The sequence below is a fragment of the Monodelphis domestica genome, chromosome 4, assembly GCF_027887165.1.
Source record: "Monodelphis domestica isolate mMonDom1 chromosome 4, mMonDom1.pri, whole genome shotgun sequence".
In the NCBI taxonomy this organism is placed as follows: domain Eukaryota; kingdom Metazoa; phylum Chordata; class Mammalia; order Didelphimorphia; family Didelphidae; genus Monodelphis; species Monodelphis domestica.
This window is the reverse complement of record NC_077230.1, coordinates 450,309,085-450,323,042: the sequence shown is the minus strand read 5'-3', so window position 1 is coordinate 450,323,042 and position 13,958 is coordinate 450,309,085.

Below are 13,958 nucleotides of genomic sequence, written 5' to 3'. Positions count from 1 at the left end.
TAACACTCTGCTCTAAGACTGCCCAGAAGTTTGCACCTTTTGTGATTAAATCCAAAATGGGCAGATCTCCATAATCAACTTTTAAGTACCATGTTTACACTTATGGGGATTAAATCTAAAAATAGGCAGATCTTCCCATTCAACTTTAAGTAGGGTGTTTATACTTCTGGAGATTAAATCTAAAAATAGACAGGGGATTACAATTTAATCTTCACAATCAAGGAGGAGCAAAGTATCTTCATTGTTACAATCAGGGGAGAGCCAAATCTAATCTTCACCAGTTGGTGTGATGGTGCTAGGCTATAAAGTATAGGATTAATTAAAATGCTTGACAATGTATCTTGTTTTCACCTTGTTAAGTTAAATTAAATTCACTAGAATTTATTAACTCTTAGAAAATGTTACCAAAAAGTTATAATCTATTTCTAACATACTCTGAAAATCTGTCCCTAACTATTAATCACCTGTGTTAATTAACTGTCAAAAGCCTATAAAACTGTGGGTTTTAAAATTAATATTCAATAACTAAGTATTATATTTTATAAAGTTTTATTAATAATAACTAAAGTAAAAGAACTACCTGAACTCAGCCTGGTTGCAAGTAAAAGAGAGCATGGGAGGAGTCACAGCAAACTTAAATACCATCACGCAAATGTGAGGATGCAAGAAAAGGGAAAAAGATTCTAGGTAATACAGAAATGAATTTTGGGTAATGTAGTTTTAGGGGTTCAAGAATTTCTAAATATACATTTCACCCCCCTGTGATCCTGCTGGGAGACCAGTCTTCCCAAAAGAATCATGGAAACATAGCTAACTTATAAATTACAATAATTTGTGGATAAAAGGAAAAGAGAACAAAACCAATGATTACTAGGTTGACAAAAAGCCAATTTGCGGGCAGTCAGTCCCCTTTGGCATAAGAGTATACATTCAAAACATATGCATTTCAACCCCCTGGAGTTCAATTCACATCCCAAAGTTCACTCTGGATCTTTTGGTGCAGCATGTGGTCTCTGCAGGCATCTTCATGGCACCTTCTGAATTCTGGGAGGTAGCAAGTTTCTTATCCTAAAATTACCCAAATTCAAATCAAAGTTCACAACAATAACATAGTCCCTGAGGAAAATAATAAAACATTCAGGGATTACTCTGGGGATGCATGGCTGAGTTATGAGGTATATTAATCAATTGGAAAAAAATCAAAACCACCAAAAAATCCAAATAAAAGAGAAAAAATAACCTGTGGATGAAATGCAAAATGTCAGTCTTATGTCTAAAAAATTCTAAGTAAAGGAAAAACCAAATTTATAACAAGTCCTTGAATCAGGGCCCAATTAAAATGATTTAAGAAATTAAGCATTTACCCAGTCAGTAGCCAGGACTGCAGAAAGTTTGCCATACTACGAAAGACAGAAAAGGGACTAGATTATGGGAGCGAGGTAGGAGCCAAATTGAGATACTTGGTATAATGTGGTTCAGAGGAAGTCCAGCCTCTGACATATGTCAAAACAGCCACAACCTCAAACCTCAAACAAGTTCAAGTCCTCTTGTCTTGGCTCAAAATTACATCAACCCCACTTTGACCTTGTGCTCGATAGGCACTATGCCGGTCGTTTTGTGCTTCTTTAGCACTGTACCATGGCTCTTTTTGTATTTCCTTCTTCTGGAATCAGATAGAATCATTAATCAATGTCTCATACTTTTTTTTTTAAACCCTTACCTTCCACCTTGAAATCAATATTGATTCCAAGGCAGAAGAGTAGTAAGGGTAGGCAATAGGGGTTAAGTGACTTGCTCAGGGTCACACAGCTAGGAAGTGTCTGAGGCCAGATTTGAACCTAGGACCTTCCATCTCTAGGCCTGGTTCTCAATCCATTGAGATACCCAGCTTCCCCTCTCATACTTTTAAAAATATTTGGTGGCATCATTTTTATAGCCTAAAGCTTTTGGAATCTGCATTGACATTAGGGCAAATGTATTTTAAACTTATATTACTGCAAAATTTAAAAAACTTAAAAAAAATCTTCTCAATACTGCTGACATGTGCTTCAAATACAAAATGGAGAGAAAAAATAAAACTCAAATACTATATTGCACATGCAAGGAAAAACAATAATAAAAACGTTTTAAAAAATAAAAAAATATATAGCTTACAATCAGTGACACACTGTCAGCCAAGGAGAGGTAGAATGCAAAGGTTTCTCACCAAAAAATGAGATCCATTTACTTTTTAACTTGATCATGAACCACTGTGTGAGTACAAGTGATTTTCAGAATAAAACAGTAATACAGTAGTACAGTAGATAATGCACATTCAAAGAAGTGCCAAAGTTCCCAAAATTCACAATGGCCCAGTTAATTACAATAGCAAATATACCCACTATCATATTTCACATGAGTTGCTGTGTAACCTTTTAAAAACCTATGAATTGTTGGATATTTATTATAATTTTTATAGATGTGGTAATTCTTTCAACCTTGGCAAAGATATTTTTAAACAAAGTATATTACTGCCATCATTTCAAAATTTGGCAGAAGAGTCTAGAAAAGATAAACCTCTATATAGCTGAGGAAATAACTAAAGTAAAAGAACTACCTGAACTCAACCCAGTTGCAAGTAAAAGAGAGCATAAGAGGAGTCACAGCACACTTAAATACCATCATGCAAATGTGAGGACACAGGGAAAGGGAAAAGGATTCTAGGTAATACAGAAGTGAATTTTGGGTAATGTAGTTTTAGGGGTTCAAGAATTTCTAACTATACAAAAAAACCTGTCAAATATCTAAACAAGGCCTTTGCCACAGGCCAGGAATGGTGAGACTTCTAACTGTACTTATTCACAAATAAAGTCAGATCTTCAACTCTCAATTCTGGCCCAGATATTTTTATTTCTTACACATTTTAGAAAGCACAAGAGATGGTGTCAGCTTGGACAACTCTTAAATGGCTTAGATATATTCATTACAATGAATAGAATTGTTTTTCCCCTACTTGAGCCTAAATAATTTTACTACCATTAAATTTTCTTTGGCACGAGGCACTTAAGATGTAAAGACAAAATGAAAACCATTCTCTGCCTTCAAGGAGGTTATCCTCTATGAGTAAGATACAAGTAAATAATATATGTTGAGAGAAAAAATCTTTTGTTTAGGGCTTTTACTCTTTTAAAACAAGACAAAATTCAGAGCAAAGAAAATTAAAAGGAGTTTACTAAGAGTTCATCAAAATGGCAACACATTGCTGGGATGATCGTTGGAGATCAGCAAAGTTTCGAAGCAAGGCCAGCTCATTTTGGTAACTTTCATAATGAGAAAAAGACAATTCTGATAGATTTCCATTGGCAAAAGAGGTCAGGCCCTTGAATTTCAGTTCCTCCCCTAGAATACAGTACATGACCATTTGTATAGATGGGACAAGTGGAGCATGTAACTTGCCTTGTGACAAATCTCAGGGAATATAAAGCTCTAGACTGGGTAATGCTTCTCTCCTTCATCTTCCACCCACCCCAACACTGACTGACCAGCAAGGCTGGGAACAATGGGTCACTGAGGCAACATAACTTTTGATATAAGTTCCATGTTGGAAGAGAATGTGCTGGCCATTAAGAGGAACAGAAATGGTTTCTCCATTGGGCTGAGCCTTGGAAGGCCAACTTTTTAAAGGGATTCTGAGTCAGCTGCAAGGATTATACTGCTTATGATGTCATAGGATAAGGTGTCCCAGCCATTTTTGGTCCCCTTGAATTTTAGTAGACCTTTTCACAACTCCTGTTCAATTTGAAAGGGAAGGAAATTCATTTTCTCCATGTACAGGAACATAAGAAGCTGAGGCAATTAAGGGCCCACTGGATAGAGCCCAGTGCTTGGAATCAAGAAGTCCTAGTTTCAAATCCAGACACTCACACTAACTGTATAGCCTTGGGCAAGTCATTTAACCTCTTTCTGTTTTAGTTTCTTCATTTTTAAATTGGGGGAAATAATAGTATATCACTTGTGAAGGACTAAACTATTATCAGCCAAGCAAGTTCCTAAGATATCCACAAGGAACCTATGAAAAAAAAATTGCTATTAACAGCCAAAGAAGGATCTATTGGAATATGACTGCAGATCAAAGCCTGCCATCTTTCACTTTATTTCCTTCATGAATTTTTAATTGTATATGTGATGTGTCTTCTGATCAGTTGCTGGAGTCTTTTTGCTAGTATCCTATTTAAGATTTTTGCATCTATATTCATTAGGGAGATTGGTCTATAATTTTCTTTCTCTGTTTTTGGCCTGCCTGGCTTTGGAATCAGTACCATGTTTGTGTCATAAAAGGAGTTTGGTAGAACTCCCTCTTTGCTTATTATGTCAAATAGTTTGTATAGTATTGGAGTTAGCTGTTCTTTGAATGTTTGATAGAATTCACTGGTGAAACCGTCAGGCCCTGGGGATTTTTTCTTAGGAAGTTCTTTGATGGCCTGTTGGATTTCTTTTTCTGATATGGGATTATTTAAGAAAACTATTTCTTCTTCTGTTAGTCTAGGCAATTAATATTTTTGTAAATATTCATCCATATCACCTAGGTTGGTATATTTATTGCCATATAGTTGGGCAAAGTAGTTTTTAATGATTGCCTTAATTTCCTCTTCATTGGAGGTGAGATCCCCCTTTTCATCCTTGATGCTGTTAATTTGCCTTTCTTCTTTCCTTTTTTTAATTAGATTGACCAGTACTTTGTCTATTTTGTCTGTTTTTTCAAAATACCAGCTTCTAGTCTTGTTTATTAGCTCAATAGTTCTGTCACTTTCGATTTTATTAATTTCTCCCTTAATTTTTAGGATCTCTAGTATGGTTTTCTTCTGGGGGTTTTTAATTTGTTCGTTCTCAAGTTTTTTGATGTGCATTTCCAATTCCTTGATCTCTGTCCTCCCTAATTTGTTAATATACGCACTCAGGGATATGAATTTTCCTCTAAGTACTGCCTTGGCTGCATCCCATAAGGTTTGAAAGGATGTCTCGTCATTGTCATTTTCTTCAATGAAATTATTAATTGTTTCTATGATTTCTTCTCTAACTATCCGATTTTGGAGTATCATATTATTTAATTTCCAATTAATTTTTTATTTGGCTCTCCATGTACCCTTACCGATCAATATTTTTATTGCCTTGTGGTCTGAAAAGGCTGCAATTATTATTTCTGCTTTTCTGCATTTGAGTGCCATGTTTCTGTGACTTAGTGTATGATCTATTTTTGTGAATGTGCCATGTGGTGCTGAAAAGAAGGTGATTCCTTTTTGTCCCTATTTATTTTTCTCCATATGTCTATTATCTCTAATTTTTTAAAGATTTCATTCACCTCTTTTACCACTTTCTTGTTTATTTTTTTGGTTTGATTTATCTAAATTTGATAGTGGTTGGTTCAAGTCTCCCACTAATATGGTTTTACTGTCTATTTCCTCCTTCAATTCTCCTAGTTTCTCTATTAAAAATTTGGATGCTGGAACTTCCGGTCAAGATGGCGGCTTAGAGAAAGCTAAAGTTCAGATCTCCTGAAACCCTTCCTTACCAATCTCAAATTGAATGCTCCTAGGGCACCGAAATTCAAAACGATCAACAGCATAGACACCAGGAATCCTCCTCCTGGACCTGGATCAAAAGGTACAGCCCCCCCCCCCCGAAAAGCCAGAACCCGAGATCACTCGGACCTAAGGGGTAGGATCAGAAGGAAGGTCCCAGGTCACATCCCCCCAACCCAGAGCGCTGAGTCCGAGGCAGCAGCGGGAACTTAAGAGCCAGCAAAAGGACCCCAGGGTCGGCTATTCTGAAGGCCACTTCCTGAAAATAACCTGACCCAGTCGCGGGGGCACCCAGACAGCAGGGAAACAGAGAGAGAAGGGGGAGCTCATAACCCCCTGGCTGGATCCTTCCATCTGAATCTCAGTTCAACCCAGGGAAAGCTAATCTTCTTATCAGGAGCCCTTGCCCAGAGCTCTGGGAAGCCACGGCCCCTCCCCCTCAGAGAGCAGGGTCTTTGGAAACATCAGTAACCCTCAGGGCTGGCAAAAGGACCCCAGGGCCGGCTATTCTGAAGGCCGCACCCTGAAAACAACCTGACCCAGTCGAGGGGGCACCCAGATAGCAGGGAAACAGAGAGAGACAGGGGAGCTCATAACCCCCGGCTGGATCCTTCCATCTGAGTCTCAGGGACGTCCCTGCCTCAAGGCGAACTCGGTTCAACCCAGGGAAAGCTAATCTTAATCAGGAGCCCTCGGAGCTCCAGGAAGCCAGGGCCCCTTCCCCTCAGAGAGCAGGCTCATCTGGCTGGCTAAGGCACAGAAACAAGGGCCAAGCCAGGCTTAGAGCGTGGAAGTAAGGCAACAGAGAAACATTGGGAGGGAACTGAGGAGAGCAGTAACAGGGACACACCAGCACTTCCTGGCTTCCCCGGGAAGACAAAATAACAACTTCATAGAAAGGACAATCTGCCTGGGGCTAAAACCTCTGAACGCCAGACAGAGATAAGAAAAGCTAATCCTCCCCACTCAGATAGAGATGGCAAACTACACTGAAGCACAAAATCCCCCAAATTCCAAAAAAAAAAAAATAATAAGAAGGGGGTAACTTTGGACACATTTTATGGAGCAAAAATACAAAACACAGAGGAGACAGAAGAGGAAACACAAGCAAATGCTCCGAAACCGTCCAAAGGAAATGGAAACTCTCCACAAACCCATGAAGAATTTGAATCAGAAATGATCAAAAAGATGGAAGCCTTCTGGGAGGAAAAGTGGGAAATAATGCAAAAGAAATTCATGCATCTACAAAACCAGTTTGAGCAAACTGAAAAGGAAAACCAGGCCTTAAAACAGGAACTAATAAAGCAAAACCAAAAGACCAAGAAATTAGAAGAGAACATAAAATATCTCATTGACAAGGTGACAGATTTGGAAAATCGAGGGAGAAGAGATAATTTAAGAATAATTGGACTTCCAGAAAAGCCAGAAATAAAAATTTGGATCCTATACCATTTGGTGCATACATGTTGATTAGTGATATTTCCTCATTGTCTATACTCCCTTTTAACAGAATATATTTACCTTCCCTATCCCTTTTGATCAGGTCTATTTTTGTTTTGGCTTTGTCAGATATCATGATTGCAACTCCTGCCTTCTTTCTATCAGTTGAGGCCCCAAAAGGTCTTACTCCAACCTTTAATTCTAACCTTGTGAGTGTCAACCCGCCTTTTGAAGACAACAAATGGTAGGGTTTTGGGTTCTAATCCAATCTGCTATTTGTCTACGTTTTATGGGTGAGTTCATCCCATTCACGTTCAAAGTTATGATTGTCATTTGTAGATTCGCTGGCATTTTGATATCTTCCCCTAGTTCTGACCTTTCTTCTTTAGCTATCTCCTTTTGAACCAGTGATTTACTTTAGGTCAGTCCCCCTAGTCCCCTCCCTTGATATGCTTCCCTTTCTAGCCCCTCCATTTTTATGCTCCCTTCCCCTCCCCCGTCTCCTTCCCTCCCTTTTTATACTCCCTCCCCCCCTCCTTAATTTTCCTTTCTTTCTTGCCCTAATGGATAAGAGAGAATTCAGGATCCCACTGGATCTAGATGTTCTTCCCTCTCAGATTTGATTTCACTGAGAGTAAGGTTTAAGTAATTCCACTTCACGCTCTCTTCCTCTCCTTCTCATATGAAAGTTCTTCCCCTACCCTTCCCATGTGTATCTTTATATGGGAAAGATTATTCTGTTAAGTCTCCCCCTATTTCTTGAAGTAAATCTTAGTGTTATCGAAGGTTCCCCCCTCCCTTTTCCTTTCTTTGCCCCCACTTTCCCCAAATCTTCTTAATGCCCCAATCTTTCCCTATGCATGTTTCTTCTAACTACTCTTATGATGCATACAATTTTTGAGAGTTACACAAAACATTTTCCCCCACATATTAATATATATAATGTGATGTAAATGTAGTCCTTATAGAAAAGAGTTTGACTTAAAGAAAAAGATAAGATTTATCTCCTTTTCCCTTTCTTTCATATTTACCTTTTCATGTTTCTCTTGCTGTCTGTGCTTGGATATCAAATTTTCCACTAAGTTCTGGTCTTTTCTTAGCGAATGCATGGAAATCTTCTATTTTGTTGAATGCCCATACTTTTCCCTGGAAGTATATAGTCAGTTTTGCTGGGTAGTTGATTCTTGGTTGGAGACCCAGCTCTCTTGCCTTTCTAAATATCGTGTTCCATGCTTTGAGGTCTCTTAGTGTGTTAGCCACTAGGTTGTGTGTGATCCTTATGGGAGCCCACTTATATCTGAAGCTCCTCTTCTTGGCTTCTTGTAGGATTTTCTCCTTTTCTTGGAAGCTCTTGAATTTGGCAATTGCATTCCTAGGGGTTGTCTTTTGGGGATTTAGTATAGAGGGTGTTCTATGAACCCTTTCTATTTCTATTTTGTCCCCTTGCTCCAGAATGTGTGGGCAATTTTCTTTTATAATCTCCTGTAGAATAATTTTGAGTTTATTGTTTATCTCTGGTTTTTCTGGGAGACTGATAATTCGGAGGTTGTCTCTTCTCCCTCTGTTTTCCAAATCTGTTTTCCAAACCTTCTCAGTGAGATATTTTATGTTTTCTTCTAATTCACTAATTTTTTGGGTTTGCTTTATTGATTCTTGCTCTTTTATGATCTCACTTTCTTCGAGTTGCTTAATTCTGGTCATTAGGGACTGGTTTTGCTTTTCAGCTTTGTCTGCCCTTCTATTGGATGCTTCGAGCTCTTTTTCCAATTGAGCAGTCTTATCTGTCAGACTGCTGATCTCTTTCTCCCATTTTTCTTTCCAGGTTTCCATCTTTTGGATATGTTCCAGTTTGAGATCTTCCAGAGATTGTTGATAGTTTCCATTTTGGGAGGCATGTTCTGATTTTTTTTGGATTTCCTCCTCATTCTCTTCTTTTCCTTAGGTACTTCCAACATAAAAGTTTTCAATAGTCACCTTTTTCCCTTTCTTCCTGGATGCTTGATTTTGGGCCATGTGAGCCATCCCTTTGGTGGTTTTATTCCCCTTTCCTTTTTGGTCTGGGGTCTGGGTGATATGGACGGGTTTTCTGTGAATTTAGGTTGCCTAAGTCTAGTTCTTCCCAGCCTCTGAGGTTTCTTAGAGAGCTGGGCCCCTGATCACATCCAAACTGGCCAGGTGTTCGGCTCCGCCCAGATAATCAGTGTGTGGTCTGCCCCTGGTGTTTAGCTCTGCCCAGATGCTCAGTGCAACTGCCTCGAGTAAGGCTCCGCAGCCTGTGATCAGCGCCGGGTTCTCCCGTGAAACCGCTCTGAGACATTGTTTCCTGGCAGTCCCCAGATCCCAAGTACCCTGGAGTACCCCCCCCCCCCAGACAGAGACGTTCCCCACTCACTCGGTGTCCCAGTGAATGCTCCGGTAGCTTGCTTTGGTTTGGTGGGGGAGGGGGGGTAGGGCGGTTCAGTTCACGATTCTGTGCAAGCTTTTCTTCCTTCTTATTATAGTGTGGAAATGTTCAAACCCCACATACCTTCACCTCTGTGGTGTACTGGGGAGTCCTGTTCCACCAAAGGTGATTTTTATGCTTCTTTGATGTAGTCTATTTCGTTCGGTGTCGGGGAGAGGAAGCGTGTGGCGTCTAGATTGCAGCCATCATTACCTGGAAGTCAATATGAATTTTCTTATGTCCAGTCATTGTTGAATAGGCAAAAGCTCTTTCAAATTCATTTTGCTGAAAAGTTTTCTCACCAGTATGAATTCTCTTATGTGAGTAAGTTCTACCTTCTTTCTGAAGACTTTCCCTTATTCATTGCAAAGGGTCTCAAACATCATCAAAGTTATTTCTAGTGTTATTTCTCTTCGTCCAGAGAGCCATCCCATATAATAAATAGCAACTGATCAATCCATTGAAGGAATATGAAAACATGTAAAACATGGGGACCTTTCACTGCCATAAAGGGGAAGGTTGGGGGTGTCTTCATTTATCTCTTCATTCTAATCACATTTAACCTTTATAATTTTGTTACATTCACTTTTGATTTGGGGGGCATATAGTTGGTCTTTGCATTTCCATTGTTATAGTGATAGTATTTATTGTTTTCTTGCCTCTTCTTAGTTCTCTCTGCAGTAGTTTGTATAGATCTATCCATGCTTCTCTGTACACACATTCATCATTTCTTATAACATTATATTAGTTTCTAATATATATAACATTATATTCTTATAACAATATATTTTATTCAGGTACCATAATTTGTTTAACCATTCTCCAATCAATGGACTTTTACTTTGTTTCCAATTCTTTGCTATCACAAAAAATGCAGTTATAAAACATTTTGGTGGATAAAAGGGTTTTCTTTTTATTAATGACTTTTTTAGAGTATAGGCCCAGTAACAGAGTCTCTTCTTCAAAGGGGGTAGACATTTAATTGCTTTATTTGCATGATTCCACATTGCTTTTGAAAATAGTAACATGCTAGGATTTGTTTTTTTTACAATGAGCCTAAGTGTGACTCCTTGTAACTTAGACTGTGTGATTGGTAGATGTGAAAATTTAGGGGAGGTGACAGGAGAAAATTCTCTTTAAAAGGAGGTCAGGGCCTCTGGATTTTAGTTCAGCTTTTGAAAGCTGAATTGGAGGGGCTCTCTCTGTGGCTGAACTTAGGTGAGCTCAGGAGCTGAACTGGATGGTCTCTCTGAACACTAGAGTTTTGCTTGAAAGGATCTTGTGGTGAGTGATTAAAGACTGACTTGGTTTCCTCTCTTAAGGAGAAAGGCCTAGGCCATTGGCCTAGGCCCAAGCCCTTTCCTGCTATTTCCTTTTACTCTGTCTCTCTCCCTTTCTTTAATTTCTCAATTTAATATTGATTAAAATCTCCATAAAACCCAGCTGACTTGGGTATTTCATATTTGGGGATTTTTTCCATGGCAACCACTTTATTTTTAATATAAAATCAAGACACAAAATTATGTTTACATTTTTGGCAATTCAATTTTTTTTTGTGGTCACAGTTTATGGCAACCACTCTTTTGTCAGTAACAACTGTTAGGGGTAAATTTAGGCGTTTTGACTAATATATTATACTGATGGTTGCCAGGGATTGATTCAAATCCCAATAAAAATACTCAAGTCAGTTTGGGAATTTTATCGTGTTTTAATTAATATAGAGGAAAGGAATTAAGAAGAAGAGAGAAGGAAAGGCTATAAGATTTCTCCAGCCTAGCCTAAACGAAGGGGAGCTCAGAGACCTCAGTCACGAGGCCTCCTCCAAGATTTAATCTAGCTTGGCTTCCAGCCACGAGGTCTACTCTGAGATGAGAGTCCTCCTAAGAGGATAATGTTTTAGGAAAGGTAAAGGAAAAAAAAAGGAATAAGTCTAAACTCACAAGAGAGCTCAGGGAAGACGCCTCACCTGACACACACTATTGAGCTTCTCCTAGTCACCACACCAAGGACTCTCACCGCCAAACCCAGACAAGAGTTGCAGGCACGCCAAGACGCCAAGATGCCAAGATGCCCAGCACACTGCCACCAGTCACACTGCTGCCAAACCCAAGTCTCTGAGAGAGAGACCCAGAACTCAATGCCTCCGCCGCCAAAGAGAGCCCAACAAGAAGTGACACGAATATATAGACTTTTTTGTTACATCACTTCCTGCATCTCACATGTACCCATGGTAGCTTAAGCTTGACTTAGAAAAGCCCAGGGGGTCTGTCAGTTGTTTCTTATTTGTCACTTGCTAGCACATGTTGGTCATTGGCCATCCTCCTCAACACTTAATCCTTAAGTAGGGGTGTAGACATTCCTGTTTGTTACGACTTTAAAGATTATTCAGGGTGGAGAAAATCTAAAATTCACAATGCCAATTGTTCTAACATGTACATTCTGAGGCCATAAAAATCTGTTTAATGGTTGGCAGCCCCCATCCTGCCTGAGGTAGTACAGTATAGTCCTGGAAAGAGTGCTGGATTTGGAGTCCAGAAACTCTGTATTAAAATCACACTTCAAGCTATTTAATAACTGAAAATCAGAGGGGAGTCATTTAACATTTTTGAGTTTTAGTTTTCTCATCTGTATAATGTGGATAATAGCTGTAGAACCTACCTCAGAAGATCAAATTAGATAATATATGTAAAGTGCTTTGCAACCCTTCAAATACCCCATGCAATTTGTAATTATTACTTGAACACAACTCTCAGGTATCCCTTAAGTCTTTTCTTCACCAACTTAATGTAGGGACTAAATTTATGGTTGGACTAAATATAAGAGAATGTGGTTGTCAATTTAAAAAATTAATACAGCTCAAGTTAAAATGACTTTTTAGCAACTTTATTTACAAAAAGAGGGAAAGTAGATAAATGTAAAAGAGAATATATCTAACCTAACAAAATAAATATTTGCTCTGGTGCCTGGCTCCATTCTGGCAGGGCTAGTTAACCCCTCAGCTGGAATACTTGGTGGTCAATTAAGCAAGGGTTTTACCCACAAAGCCTCCTCTGAGAGGGATGTCTCTCCACTCTCCAGTGTAAATCTTTCTAGAAGCTAGGGAAGGAGGGTCACCTTTTTTCACTCACCCAATCTGTAGCTTAAAGCTGAAGTCCCAATCCAAAGGGGAAGATCCAAGAGCAGTCCTACCAGAAGCAGTTCAAGTCACCAGCCCCAGGTCCTTCATGCTGAAATTCAGGCCAAAAACCCAAGACCTCTTGGACAGGAAGTTCATCATTTTTTATAGTCCCTTTTTTATGTCCCTTCCTGTCCCTTCCTCTACTATACAGGGACTAATTGCAGTCTTTAAATTTGCTTAACACTGCCCAGGGGGCAGTCAGTCACTTCTGGAGGTATATCTCATTTTAGTAAGTGGTTTATGAACTTCCCCTACTTAATGTTAAGTAGGGGTGTCTTCACTTTTGGTTGATTAAATTTAAAAGTAGGCAAAAACAATCCCAGTTCCTTCAACTGATTCTTATATGAGTAGCAGGTTATAGAGACAAAGACTCATTGTAAGAGTGACATAAATTTGGGTAGGCCATGTCTCGTCAATCATCACAACAAGTCTCATTCCTCCTTGTGTGCTACTTGACTCATTACCTTATTTTTCATACTTGGCTTTAAGGCACTGAGGAATTCATTAAACTAATTTCTTGTTAGTTATTAAAACTTAAATATCTTTTCATTAACCTATTAGTACTGAGCTCCAATTGTAGCTTAGTAAGTCCTATTTGTTAAACTGGAAAAACTTTCCCATAAGCTTTTGTTCATCTCTAGTTGTATTGCTATTTCTAATCTCCTAGACTTAAAAATTAAGGTTAATAGTTATAAAACATATCAACAGGATAACAATAAAATAAAGGCATGAATAATTATTATAAATTATGAGAAAGATCACATCAAGTAACTTCTAACCATCAATGCTTCTGCTGACTCAATTCTGTAAACAATTCAGCTCTTTCAGAATAGCAACCAAAGTCACTCAAGAATTCCTTTTGTATTTCTTCTATAATAATTAAAAGGTCATCAAACTGTAATAATTAAAATTAAATTATGAGAATGTTACTAGCTTTAGTAGCTTTATTACATCAAAGTAGTAATATTAAAAGAGAGGGAAATGTAGGGGAAAGGTAGAGAGCAGTTTCACTAAATTCCCTAATTACTATTCTAATGGAATGAGGGTCATCACTGACAAAGTCTCTTTCAGGTCTAATCTCTAGTCAGAAGTCTGTGAGAGTCTCTTCAGCAAGAGTCACCAGCTCAATAGTATCTCCAGCAAGAGTGTCACCAAGGCAAGAATGTCTTTTCAGACCTCTGGCCGCACCTTTATAAGCCCTTTTCTCCACCCACAAGCTTTCCCACACCCATCTCAGGAACCAATCATAGTTCCTTAATTTGCCTGGTACCACCCAGGGGGCAGTGCCTGTGGGATCAATTTCCAGTCTCTGATGGTGTGTCTCTACTTGCACATCAAT